We start from the raw sequence: 14,875 nt of genomic DNA on the forward strand, positions 1-14,875 counted from the left end.
ACTTATGAGGAGAGGCTGAGGGAACTGGGATTGTTTAGTCTGTGGAAGAGAAGCATGAGATGGGATTTGATAGCTGCTTTCAACTACCTAAAAGGGGGTTCCAGAGAGGATGGTTCTAGACTATTGTCAGTGGTAGAAGAGGACAGGACAAGGAGTAATGGTCTCAAGTTGCAGTGGGGGAGGTTTAGGTTGGATATTAGGAAAAACTTTTTCACCAAGAGGGTGGTGAGACACTGGAATGTGTTACCTAGGGAGGTGGTAGAATCTCCTTCCTTAGAAGTTTTTAAGGTCAGGCTTGACAAAGCCCTGGCTGGGATGATTTAATTGGGGATTGGTCCTGCTTTGAGCAGGGGGTTGGACTAGATGACCTCCTGAGGTCCCTTCCAACCCTGATATTCTATGATTCTAGTCTAGTACACCCACCTTGCCCTGATGTGGACAATGACATGAAGGGCAGGCAACAGATCACGGCCACAATCTCAAACTGGGATAATGACACCACTCCCCTTCATTTGGAAAGCTTGTTGGGATCCGGGGATGAAAAATGCCATGCATATGCTAAGCACTGTAATAGTTCGCCTCCACTAGTCAGCGGGCAAAATAACAAGAAGCCTATAGAGAGAACAGTATGCTAAGGATTGTGCTAGAGAGACCTGATCCAAAAAGCCCACTAAAGGCAGTGGGACTTATTCCATTTACTTCAGTGGGCTTTGGCTCAGGCCCTAAGTGATACTATCCCAGGGATGATGGTTCCAATTGCATTGTTCCCAGCAGAATCTCTCCGCCTCAAGCATTTAGTGCTGCTATATTTGTGGCCAGGTGCTTGGAGAATAGATGCTAACATAGCTGTTTAAGTTTCTAGAGAACTACCCCAGAAGGACAATGGGCTTTACAAGCAATTCTGATGAGGCCATTAGATATCATGCCACCAGCGCTAATTAACATGACTGGCATTGCTGAATAGGCTTGCAAAGTGCTCCCAGAAATAACTCAGAACTGGGTTGCCTTTATAAGTTACCTTGCAAATGTCTCACATTCAGTGAAGATCTCTGTCAAGGTTCCTTCCCCACTCTGAACTCTAGGGTACAGATGTGGGGACCTGCATGAAAACCTCCTAAGCTTACTTTTACCAGCTTAGGTTAAAACTTCCCCAAGGTACAAACTATTTTACCCTTTGCCCTTGGACTTCCACTGACACCACCAAATGTTTATCTGGGTTTATTGGGAAAACGTTGTTTGGAAACTTCTTTCCCCCCCAAAATCCTCCCAACCCTTGCACCCCACTTCCTGAGGAAGGTTTGGTAAAAATCCTCACCAGTTTGCATAGGTGACCACAGACCCAAACCCTTGGATCTTAGAACAATGAAAAAAACATTCAGTTCTTGAAAAGAAACATTTTAATAGAAGAAACAGTAAAAAGAATCACATCTGTAAAATCAGGATGGTAAATACCTTACAGGGTAATTAGATTCAAAACGTAGAGAATCCCTCTAGGCAAAACCTTAAGTTACAAAAAGACACACAGACAGGAATATTCATTCTATTCAGCACAACTTAATTTCTCAGCCATTTAAAGAAATCATAATCTAACGCATATCTAGCTAGATTACTTACTAAGTTCTAAGACTCCATTCCTGTTCTGTCCCCAGCAAAAGCATCACACAGACAGACACAGACCCTCTGTTTTTCTCCCTCTTCCCAGCTTTTGAAAGTATCTTGTCTCCTCATTGGTCATTTTGGTCAGGTGCCAGCGAGGTTATCCTAGCTTCTTAACCCTTTACAGGTGAAAGGATTTTTCCTCTGGCCAGGAGGGATTTTAAAGGTGTTTACCCTTCCCTTTATATTTATGACAATCTCAATTCCCCGTGATGTCCAAAGTTGTCAAAAAAAAAATTGGCCTGTTTTCTCCTTCATCGTGCACTATGATGATGGGTACTTGAACAGCTCATTTTGTGTAATGAGTTCATCAGTGTAAAATGAAATGAAGGACGGGGTAAAAATCTGCAGAAATTCAGCTGTTCTGGGATATTCTAGACATGCAAGGTCTGTGCCACTTCATGCCAGTGCCTGCTTCTTCATGGTGGTCACTAGTCCAATGGCCCTGTTATTAGTGGTGGTGACTTTGTGCTGTGATTGCATTAGGCTGCCTGGCTCACTACTTAGATGGGAGTGTAATGGGGGGCTCTGCTCATCACTACAATTGCACATCCTCCCGGTTATTCTGGGGACTAGTTTGTAAGGGCAACACCCCTTCCCACAGTTGCATGCCATCTCTCCGACTCACTCCCTGGGTCTGTGGCCCCCCTCTAGCTCCATAAGCAGCTGTTGCTTCTTCGTGACTCAGCCCTCTGGCCAGGTCACTACACATGTTTTCCTTTTCCAGGATATCAGAGTCTCTATCAGTAATGCTAGGCAGTCTTCCCATTCACTGCCTTGTACTCCTACTCCCTCTGTGGCTGGCAGGGGAACCTGGCCTGCCCTGTGCTCTGGGTTCCAGCTCAGGAACCCTCTAGCCAGCAGTTAAGGTCTGTTCCCTTCTAAATCGTACTGCTATGCCTGAGCCCTGGCCCCCTTCCCTGGCTTTGCCAGCCCAAACACACCTGCCTTCTCCCAGTGAGTGACTGCAAACTTTCTCAGCCCCACTTCCAATTTCCTGTCTTTATAGTCCCAGCCCAGCTCATTCCTCCTCAGCTGGGCTCCCTCACTCAATCAGGGGATTACGTGGCCACCTGATTCCCCTTAGCCCCCTTCACACTCTGGATTAATCTCTTTCCAGGCCAATGTGGGCTAGATACCCCATCCCAGGGAGGCCTGTCAATATTGTAATAGGTGGTTCTGTTGCATCACTAGCTGGAGTTTCATCAATACTGAAAATGCTTCAGGCTCTGATTTATTAAGATCATGTCTAACCTTAAGTAGCCCCATTCACTCTGGTGGGTTACTCACATTCTCAGAGTTAGGCCTGTGCTTAAGTACTTTACTGGATCAGGGCCACCACGCAGTGTTCAGGGGTAACAGGTTGGTGTCAGTGCCATGTTTTGGATGAGACAGAAAGCTGAATCAGGCCTCTTGTTCATGGATTCAGAGTCCATCTATTTCAGTGGGTTTTGAATTGGGACCTAAATATCCTATGACAATTGCAAGGATAGAGTTGCTAGCCTATTGGTGACAGGAGAAGTTCCAGTTTGGCTTATTAGCCTTGCTAACTCCTGCAGCAGCTGGCTTCCCTGGTCTCTTCCTGCTTGTGCAGTGCACTGTGCACATGAATCTGGCTGGCAGCTGGTGGTAACTGTCCCGGCCTGGCCCCAGTGAAGTCAATGGACTTTGATTTACCCCAGCTGCTGATCTGGCTTATACAGTAATATTATTGTACTTACAATATGGCTACACTGCAGCTGGTGGTGTCTGACGACTGCAGGTCAGCACACCCCAGCCAGCATTAGCGTGTGGTTCCAGCAGCCGTGAAGCTGTGGCAGGGCAGCACAGCTGTGCCAGCCCACCCAGGCCCTGGGTCCCGAGTTGAGTGGCTAGTCCATGCCGAAGTCCATGTTGCTCTAGCTTCACTGCTGTTCTTCAACCTAGCTCAATTAAAGCCACCTTGGGTGTGTCTACAGGCGCCTGCCAGCTGCAGTGTAGACAGACCGTTTACACCATGCTCAAGATACTAGCTCTGTAGATGCGGATAAGACAAATACATAAGGTAAATGAAGAAAAGGAGTACTTGTAGCACCTTAGAGACTAACCAATTTATTTGAGCATAAGCTTTCGTGAGCTACAGCTTACTTCATCGGATGCATTCACGAAATGTAGCTCACGAAAGCTTATGCTCAAATAAATTGGTTAGTCTCTAAGGTGCCACAAGTCCTCCTTTTCTTTTTGCGAATACAGACTAACACGGCTGCTACTCTGAAAGGTAAATGAAGACGCAAAGGGAGTAGCATTAAGTATCTGTCAGATTTGGGAATAATAATGCATTGATTTAGTTAGGGGTTTTAAAGTCTCCTCTCATGCTTTCAGGCACATGAGCATAACACATTCAAACCTGCAAGACCCCATGTGATTTATAACTCCTCCTCCCACACCCAACCCATCCAGACTAGTCAGTTACCACCTCACCCCTATTTGCCCCCTTAAAGCACACTCAGTCCACCCCAGTCTTGACAGGCCAGACAGCATGGCCGGGAAACCAGCAGCAGCAGACCACTCTGTTACATCAAGAGGGTACATGAATTCCTGAGTCAAGGATCCTTCCCTGAACATAACCTACCATCAACTCCCTCTTGTTACCTTCAGACAGACTTACAGGGTTTCAGCCAAACACCAGCAAGGGTCAGGAAGGGATTACCCTCCCTAATTCAGGGTATTACGGGAGGTTGTTTTTATCGCCTTGTGAAGCATCAGGGATGGCCACGGCTAGAGATGGGACATTGGAGGATGGGTCAGGGCTCTCAGGTGCTTGGCTGGCTGGTTCTTGTCCACATGCTCCAGGTCTAACCGCCATATGTAGGGTCAGAAAGGAATTTTCCCCCAGATCAGATGAGCAGTGACTTGGGTGTTTTTTGTCTTCATCTGCAGCGTGTGGGTGCAGGTAACTCACTTGGATTATCTGGGTATATCCCATTTAATCATTTCCCTGTCATCGTGGGGATTTTGGGCATTGGTACATCTCGGTCTCTCCTGTTCTCTGCCTGTGGCACGTAATAATCTAGTCTCCTGTGGCTGTAAGACTTTTTGGTCTAATTCTGGTTGTTGTGTTTAGTGTGCGGGTGCTGGGTGGGGTCTGGTCGCCTGTGATACACAGGAGGTCAGACTGGATGATCTGGTGGGCCCTTCTGGCCTTAAACTCTGACTCTATCATCAGGCCTGAAATCACTTAGGGCAGCATAGGTGAAATATTCAGGTATTTTGCTGTGGTCATATTCTGAAATAACAGGAAGGTTAATACTAGCAAGTTCCTCTAGTAGAAAGGTGAAAATTAGCACATTTTCTTTCTTTCTTTGAAATTTTTAAATATAAAGTTCTAAATTCTCTCCTTCCCCAGAGTCCTGCCAGGCCCAGGGGGGGTTCCAGGAGCCAGTTGTGGCTCCCTGAATCTCAGGGCTAACTCCAGTTGTGACATCACTTAGTCCTGGCCTACACTGGAAAGTTTTACCAACAAACCTCCTTCTGTTGGCACATCCTGGTATGTGTTCACACATCATTTGGTGCCCTTCCAGCTAAACCCTCCACTTCCAGCAGAGTTTTTGCCCCCTTTCTGGAGCGACCTGAGCCTCCTGCTGATATAGTTTGATCACCACTCTGCGAGTGTGAACACTTGTGTACTTGTACAAGAAATCCTTCAGCAACAATCCCACAGCGTGACATTCCCTCCAGCAGTGACCTGTGTATTGAAAGTTCTGGGGGCCTCAGTGACCAGAAACAGGTAGAAGCTGCTGGGCTGCATTTTGTGGAGGACAGGTGAGATGACCCTTCCCTCACCCAACATGCTGCATGGGGAATGGGCACCACAGGGCAGGGCCCAGATCCAGTATACTTGGCAGCTGGGATCTTGAACCAGAAACCTTTGGAGCTAAACATACGAGTGCTCCAGTTTGAGCTACAGGGCCAAGCCTTCCTAGCTTCTGGCTGTAACAACTCATGTCCTCTGTGCTGAGCCACACACAAAATGGGTTACACTTGCACTAGCTTGGAGTTCTCCTCCCACAGGAGAATTCTCTGCTGGACATTAGCAACCAGATTACAGCCCCGTTGCATCACATGAGTGACGCACAGTGGCCATAACTATAAAGAGAACCCAGCCCAAAGTTGAAAGCAAAAAATAAATGGAACCTACCATTATGCCAGCATTAAATGAAAAGGGAGAGGCCTAGGAAAATGCGTTAAGGGTACTCAAGGAGAAAAGATAAATAAGTTTTCAGTAAAGATTTAGGCATGTCCCATTCCTTCCATCATTTCTTGTCTTGAGCGGGATTAAATTAGTGCCATTTACTGTTCTCATTACACTATCCATGAAGGGAAGGCTGCCACATTTTTAATGCCACCTGTAATCTGTGACTTATAGTTATGTTCCTGTGCTGTGCTACTTTGAGCTCTTCAATATTTGGTTGCTTTTATGGGGCTGCCTCTTCTATTTTCTCTCTGTTTACAGCCTCACTAATCTGTGAGAAAGGATCTGAAAAGGCAATCAGTCAAATAGCAAAATACTGAAAAGGACAAAACTCTATTTCCAGCTGAGATTACATAATTAGTTCCGAGGGGCATGAAAAGCAATTCCCCTTACAGGTGATGTGAGCTCCCTTCCAGGAAGCCTTGTAATATACATGTCATGAGATGTCACACACAGGCCCTCCCTGAATCATAGAATTCTAGAATATCAGGGTTGGAAGGGACCTCAGGGGGTCATCTAGTCCAACCCCCTGCTCAAAGCAGGACCAATCTCCAATTAAATCATCCCAGCCAGGGCTTTGTCAAGCCTGACCTTAAAAACTTGTAAGGAAGGAGATTCCACCACCTCCCTAGGTAACGCATTCCAGTGTTTCACCACCCTCCTAGTGAAAAAGTTTTTCCTAATATCCAACCTAAATCTCCCCCACTGCAACTTGAGACCATTACTCCTTGTTCTGTCATCTGCTACCACTGGGAACAGTCTAGAGCCATCCTCTTTGGAACCCCCTTTCAGGTAGTTGAAAGCAGCTATCAAATTCCCCCTCATTCTTCTCTTCCGCAGACTAAACATCCCCAGTTCCCTCATCCTCTCCTCATAAGTCATGTGTTCCAGTCCCCTAATCATTTTTGTTGCCCTCCACTGGACTCTTTCCAATTTTTCCACATCCTTCTTGTAGTGTGGGGCCCAAAACTGGACACAGTACTCCAGATGAGGCCTCACCAGTGTCGAATAGAGGGGAATGATCACGTCCCTCGATCTGCTAGCAATGCTCCTACTTATACATCCCAAAATGCCATTGGCCTTCTTGGCAACAAGGGCACACTGTTGACTCATATCCGGCTTCTCATCCACTGTAACCCTAGGTCCTTTTCTGCAGAACTGCTCCCAAGCCATTCGGTCCCTGGTCTGTAGTGGTGCCTTGGATTCTTCCATCCTAAGTGCAGGACTCTGCACTTGTCCTTGTTGAACCTCATCAGATTTCTTTTGGCCCAATCCTCTAATTTGTCTAAGTCCCTCTGTATCCTATCCCTACCCTCCAGCATATCTACCTCTCCTCCCAGTTTAGTGTCATCTGCAAACTTGCTGAGGGTGCAATCCACACCATCCTCCAGATCATTTATGAAGATATTGAACAAAACCGTCCCCAGGACCGACCCTTGGGGCACTCCACTTGATACTGGCTGCCAACTAGACATGGAGCCATTGATCACTACCCGTTGAGCCCAAGAATCTAGCCAGCTTTCTATCCACCTTATAGTGCATTCATCCAGCCCATACTTCTTTAACTTGCTGGCAAGAATATTGTGGGAGACCGTATCAAAAGCTTTGCTAAAGTCAAGGAACAACACGTCCACTGCTTTCCCTTCATCCACAGAGCCAGTTATCTCGTCATAGAAGGCAATTAGATTAGTCAGGCATGACTTGCCCTTGGTGAATCCATGCTGACTGTTCCTGATCACTTTCCTCTCCTCTAAGTGCTTCAGAATTGATTCCTTGAGGACCTGCTCCATGATTTTTCCAGGGACTGAAGTGAGGCTGACTGGCCTGTAGTTCCCAGGATCCTCCTTCTTCCCTTTTTAAAAGATGGGCACTCCATTAGGCTTTTTCCAGTCATTCAGGACTTCGCCGGATCGCCATGAGTTTTCAAAGATAATGGCCAATGGCTCTCCAATCACATCCGCCAACTCCTTTAGCACTTTCGGATGCAACGCATCCGGCCCCATGGACTTGTGCACGTCCAGCTTTTCTAAATAGTCCCGAACCACTTCTTTCTCCACAGAGGGCTGGTCACCTCCTCCCCATGCTGTGCTGCCCAGTGCAGCAGTCTGGGAGCTGACCTTGTTTGTGAAGACAGAGGCAAAAAAAGCATTGAGTACATTAGCTTTTTTCACATCTTCTGTCACTAGGTTGCCTCCCTCATTCAGTAACGGGCCCACACTTTCCTTGATTTTCTTCTTGTTGCCAACATATCTGAAGAAACCCTTCTTGTTACTCTTAACATCTCTTGCTAGCTGCAACTCCAGGTGTGATTTGGCCTTCCTGATTTCATCCCTGCATGCCTGAGCAATATTTTTATACTCATCCCTGGGCATTTGTCCAATCTTCCACTTCCTGTAAGCTTCTTTTTTGTGTTTAAGATCAGCAAGGATTTCACTGTTAAGCCAAGCTGGCCACCTGCCATATTTACTATTCTTTCTACAAATCGGGATGGTTTGCCCCTGTAACCTCAATAAGGATTCTTTAAAATAAAGTCAGCTGTCCTGGACTCCTTTCCCCCTCATGTTATTCTCCCAGGGGATCTTGCCCATCAGTTCCCTGAGGGAGTCAAAGTCTGCTTTTCTGAAGTCCAGGGTCTGTATTCTGCTGCTTTCCTTTCCACCTTGTGTCAGGATCCTGAACTCGACCATCTCATGGTCATTGCCTCCCAGGTTCCCATCCGCTTTTGCTTCCCCTACTAATTCTTCCCGGTTTGTGAGCAGCAGGTCAAGAAGAGCTCTGCCCCTAGTTGGTTCCTCCAGCACTTGCACCAGGAAATTGTCCCCCACATTTTCCAAAAACTTCCTGGATTGTCTGTGCACCGCTGTATTGCTCTCCCAGCAGATATCAGGGTGATTGAAGTCTCCCATGAGAACCAGGGCGTGCGATCTAGTAACTTCTGCGAGTTGCCAGAAGAAAGCCTCTCCACCTCATCCCCCTGGTCTGGTGGTCTATAGTAGACTCCCACCACGACATCACCCTTGTTGCTCACACTTCTAAACTTAATCCAGAGACTCTCAGGTTTTTCTGGAGTTTCATACTTGAGCTCTGAGCAGTCATACTGCTCTCTTACATACAGTGCAACTCCCCCACCTTTTCTGCCCTGCCTGTCCTTCCTGAACAGCTTGTATCCATTCATGACAGTACTCCAGTCATGTGAGTTATCCCACCAAGTGTCTGTTATTCCAATCACATCATAATTCCTTGACTGTGCCAGGACTTCCAGTTCTCCCTGCTTGTTTCCCAGGCTTTGTGCATTTGTGTATAGGCACTTGAGATAACCCGCTGATCGTCCCTCTTTCTCAGTATGAGGCAGGAGCCCTCCCCTCTCACGCGCTCCTGTCTCATACTGAGAAAGTTTGATATTATGGCTGCATCCTGATATCTCCCAATAGGGTTTATTAGGTCAGGGAGCAGGAAATGGGAGGGACCAGTGAGGTTGCTTGGGGGTAACTAGAGCACATTTTAAGTGCATCTATTCAGGTCAAATTCTTGCTACCAAAATCAAAGGTTATGCCAGGATTCGTGTAATAAAATGTTTACTTGCAGTATCTTATTCAGCCACTAGATGTCACTATGTGGTGCATAGAGATCCAAGCAGCATGTAGCCCCTGGTACACAAGGGAGATAAAGCTGGGACTCAAGCTCAGTGGAAGCCTATTTATTTAGGAAGACTGTAGTTTTCATCACTGAACACTTCCTGCTCAAAAGGGACTGCGAGTCCATAGATCATGGCAACATGCATATTTTATGAAAAGACTGAGGTTGGGCTAGTATAGCTCTGTGCGTGTGTATGTGGGGATCTTGCACTCATTGGCCGCACTATTCCTCGGGATGGCTGGCACCACTAGTCCCTTGTTTTCAGGTTCACCAAAATGCATGCGTGCGCACACACACGCACACACAAATTAAAGTAGCCTTTAGTTGCTTGGCATCATATTTCTCGGATGACCTCAAGGTATGTCCTTCCCACACTTTTCCTCTCCCATTAAGGCCCTTCTTGGGACCCATCATAGTGACTCCACGAGCTGTTCCCGGTGTTGTTCCTTTTCCTCTGGTGCTAAGCCACAGACCTACTTCCTAACCTAAGGAGTCTAATGCTATCCCCAAGGGAGGGAAGCAGGAAGGGCACTGATTGCCATGCTTGCATCAAACCTGAGCTCTGGTTTAAGGAAGCTGTATAACTGTCCACAAGACCCCACCCAGGGCATCTCTGGTATTACAAGATACTCTTTTCTGTGCTCCAAATCAAGATATGATGGATCCCCAAAAATGGGAGACCAGAGAGAATGAGGTCATACTGGACCATGATGGGTGAAAGGTCTATGGTGACTTATGTCCTTCAATCACCCCTACCTGCCCTAGAAACAATGTCATGCAAAGCCTTTTTGTTAAAAAAGCTAAATGTTCCCTGAGTATAATTGATTAAAAAATGAGCAAAGCACTCATAAAGAAGATTGGCCAGTAATTTTGGAACTAAAATTGTGATTAAAAACCACTATCCCAGTGGAAGTTCCAAAGCAGAGTGGCTGATCATGATTAATATGACACTACAGAACTTGGCTGCTTGGGAGAACCACAAAGAGCGAACTTGAGTTAAATTTTTATCAAGTGAAATGTATCCCGTCTAATCTGATAGGTCTTAAAAGATTAATGCAAGTTAAATCAATGCAGCCTCAGTCCAGATAAAGTGTGGAAAATTGTCCTTGGGTGTGAATGTTCAGAAGTCTGAGGGAGGGTAATAAAGTGCTTTCTTCGTGTGTTAATCTTCACCAAGTCCATTGATGATAAAGGTAAAAAAAAAATTGATGATAAAGGTAATCCTATTTATCAGGCAGTATTGATAATACTGGAGGCTGGGGGGAGGAGATACGTTTTAAACATTTCATCCTGCCTGCTTATGTTAGTTATCTTAATAAACACAACGTTTTGAAAAAACAGCATTTAGATGGTCAACAATTTAGCGCACGAAAAGCTGATGTCATGGTAACTTGCTTTGAGTCATAAATCTTCTAGCCTCTCGGAATCACCCATGGCAGGACAGAGAAGACTGGAAAGTTGATTCAATTGGTAAGTGATGTTCAGGGAAACTCTTTCTTCAGGATAAGGATTTCAATAGAAACTAGTGCCTGGTTCAGCAATGCACCTGACTATGTGCTTAATGTCAAGCATATGGTTAAGTCCCATGCAGACTTACAAGGGAGATTTTCACAAGCCATTGACAGTCAGTGGGAGTTGGGTGCTGCCTAACTTCCATTCATGCCTTTGAAAATCTCCCCCTAAACTCATGTTTAAGTTAAGCATGTGCTGAAGTGTTTGGCTGACTAAGCAAGGTGTGTTTAAACCAGGGCCTACAAACAGGACACCTGGAGAACAAGAAAACAATGGCTTTACTATGGGACATCCATATGTGTCTAGCAGAATATGCCTGCCTCATTTCTGCTACTGCACTCACTAACTTAACACCATGTATTTTTACAGTCTCGTGAGTTTTTTCTTATTCTAATGCTATTTGGCTTACCCCTAAGAGTTACATAAATAACTCATTGCTGTAACTCAGTTAGGAGGTGCATTAACATATGCACACTGTGATACTTGCTGCCTGGTACGATAAATGGTATGGCAAGATGACCAAGATTAGAGACAGAAAACCTGTTAGATCAGCTGTCCTCTGCCAGAGAAGGGTTTTCTCCTTCTAATGCTTTGTCCAGCCTAGTTTTAAATAACCCAAGTTCACGTGAGACAGAAGTCCACCGCCTAATATATAGCATAATGTCAGGACATTATGTAATAACTGTATCCCTGTGCAGATGTTTATTCATTTGTAGTGCTGACTGTACCAAACCCCAACATCCTGTAGTGATTTCTGTGAAATCACAAAATAGCTTTACTTACAGTTACTCAGAGAGTGAAATGAAGCCCTGCTTCTATCCAGGCAGATGGTGAAATGGGACAGGATGCACTCAGCACTAACTCTGTGTTGTAAAAATAGCAGCATTCCATTGATTAATACATATGTAAGCAGAGTCAGGATGAGCGCTACCCTGACATCTGGTGGCGAGTCATGGTGGGTTGTGGAAAAGAACTTCAGGGGCTGATCTCATTTGCATAGGCACACCCACCCTGCCTAGATGGTCACTTTGGCTGCTGTAGGAGCCCCAGTTTCTCTGTTATTGGGGCAGGAATAAACTGTTGTTATCCTGATTATGTGAATCGAGGACAGTGGAACTGTACTTGGCCTTTTGTTATGATGGAGGGACTCACCATCAACTAAGCAGCACTTGCTAGGCAAGGGTCATGGGTTCCAAAACCCAGTGAATGGAGAGAGGCTGGGGACAGGTATTAATGCTTGGTGGTGTGGGCCCCCGGTGAGGACCTTACATGTTAATTGCACTTCCTTCCCCCTGCATCATGGAATATCAGAGCTAATTTTGATTCAATTAGGAGTCTAGTTACAGGCTGCTGAGCTGAATTCACTTTGGGCTAATGGTGCACCAGCACTGAGGCTCCCCTACTACAAGCTGAAATCACAAAAGAGCAAAACGTACTAAGAGCTGAAATCACTGAGTGTTGTGTTAAGTAGTGGGGGCGCCTGAAGATATATTGTGGAGCAGTTTGTGGGATGGCTGGCAGAGCAGAGCGGCTCTTGGAACAGAGCAGTTTGTCGGATGCCTGGAGCAGCTTATGGGGGTGGCTGGCAGAGAGAAGCCCCATGGAGAGGTGGGGCAATCAGCTTTGGACCACGTAAGGTGCCCCTTAACCCCCCCCCATCTCCACCCAGGTTGGGAGGTAAAACTCTGCAGATAAACTTTTGAACTCTGGGACTGCCCTGACCAGGGACAGAGACTTTTGGGTTGTTGGGACTTTGGGTGATTTTGGGTTGCTGGACTCAAGAACCAAAGGGAAAGGACACGCCCCAGTTTGCTTGGGGTGGTTTTTTGCTCATGGGTTGTGTTATGAATCCTGTTGGTGGTGTTTCCCCAACATAATGCCACATTGTTTCTCTCTATTATTAAAAGGCTTTTTGCTACACTCAGACTCGGTGCTTGCAAGAGGGGAAGTATTGCCTCTTGGAGGCACCCAGCGGGGGTGGTATATATTTGTCCCAGGTCACTAGGTGGGGGTTTGAGCCGGTTTTGCAATGTGTTATTGGAATGGAACCCCTAGATACTGAACCTGGCCCTTGTTGCTGCCAACTCTGATGGGCAGAAGGGTTACACATATAAGACTTGTAAAGACAAATGCATCTATATAAAGCAACTTGAAGTATATCATTTCTTAAATGTTACGAGACTGATATTGGTTTGAACCACTAATGGAATACCTTAACTTGCTGAAATTATGGGCACCAGACGCTGCCAGAACAATAGATGCAAAACCTGCAGATGTATCTCCACTGCTACAATGATTAATACTCCCCACAACACACCTTTCGAGGCCCAAGGGACCTCTACGTGCCTATCCCAACATGTGATGTACCTCATCCAATGCTGCAACAACTATGGAGATGACACTGGACAATCATCACACTCTCAAATGATAAGACAAAAATCACCCTATCAGCTGTGGGTGAATGCTTTTCACAAAGCATCACTCCATATCTGACCTCTCAGTCCTCATCCTCAAAGGAAACCTGCACAACACCCTCAAAAGACAAGCTTGGGAATGTAAATTTACAGCTCTGCCAGACATAAAAATCTCTCAGCAGAGAGAGTGGTTTTATGGCTCATTACAACAACTTGTAACCTACTCACTCTCCTTTGTCCTCTGGCTGCAGAAGTGTTAATTGCCCACTTCATTTTAAATGGTTTCTTGCAATACATTACCCCTTATGCTTAACAATCGGTCCAACCTCTTATTTAACTGTGACACTCTGGTTACCATTTCCAGTCTTGAAGAAGAGCTCTGTGCAGCTCAAAAGCTTCTCTCTCTCACTAGCAGAAGTTGGTCCAATAAAAGACACTACTTCCCACACTGCATCTCTCTAATATCCTGGGACCAACATGGCTACACCAACATTGAAATTACGTGTGTATAGTATAAAAAATGTGAATATAATCTATGCATTTAGGATGAAATTTGCCCACGTACAGACAGCCAGCAGAAGAAAGGCCATTTGTCACTTATATCCCATTGTCCAAAAAGGGCTAAGAGGGAGGTTACAAGCCAGGCATAGTTCTTGTGCTGACCATCTGCACAGAGTGAGTTTCCACCATGGTGTTTTGATTGATAAAGTTAGAACATAAATGCCTTTCCCTAAGTCTAACTAAGGTAGGACTGTTAAAAGAACTGAATTTATTCAACAGAGGTATGTTGACGTTAGGGCGGATGGTTTGATATTTGTATATTTTCTGTGTGTGTGTATGCTTGAAAGTGTCCATGTCCATTCATGTGTGTATCTGTCTTTCTAATACTGAAAGATCAGCTGCTCAGATACTATAGAATTTGTCCCCACAATAAGAACCTAGATAGACGGCTGATGATTTTTAGATCAAATTAATATTTAAATAACTCCTGTAAAGAAATCAGGTAGGCTGTTAACCTGAAAGCTAACTTTGACTCTCATGTCATACTGCTGTTCATGGGTGTTTGATTGGCATAATTGAATTCCAATGTCATATAGTTAATGCTGGGAAGAAGAAGAATTTTCCCAATTAGTGATTATTTACATTAATTATGTAGATTATTATTAACACTTCTTGAAACATTTTTGGTCTCTGCTAAATTCACAGATTCAATCAATGCTGCTGTTTGTCATAAAATCAACTGGATTTACTTCTTTTCTACAGTGTAATTTTGATTTTTAATTTTATTTTATCTGGTTAAGGCCCTGATCCTGGAATCTGAGTCAGAGGCATGACACCCCATGGAGTCCCTGGAGCTTGAAGGGGCTCTGTGCAGGACACAGCTTGCAGGATCAGGGCCTAAATTATGTAAAACTCAGAATTGAGC

The sequence above is a fragment of the Chelonia mydas genome, chromosome 19 (genome assembly GCF_015237465.2).
Source record: "Chelonia mydas isolate rCheMyd1 chromosome 19, rCheMyd1.pri.v2, whole genome shotgun sequence".
Taxonomy (NCBI): domain Eukaryota; kingdom Metazoa; phylum Chordata; order Testudines; family Cheloniidae; genus Chelonia; species Chelonia mydas.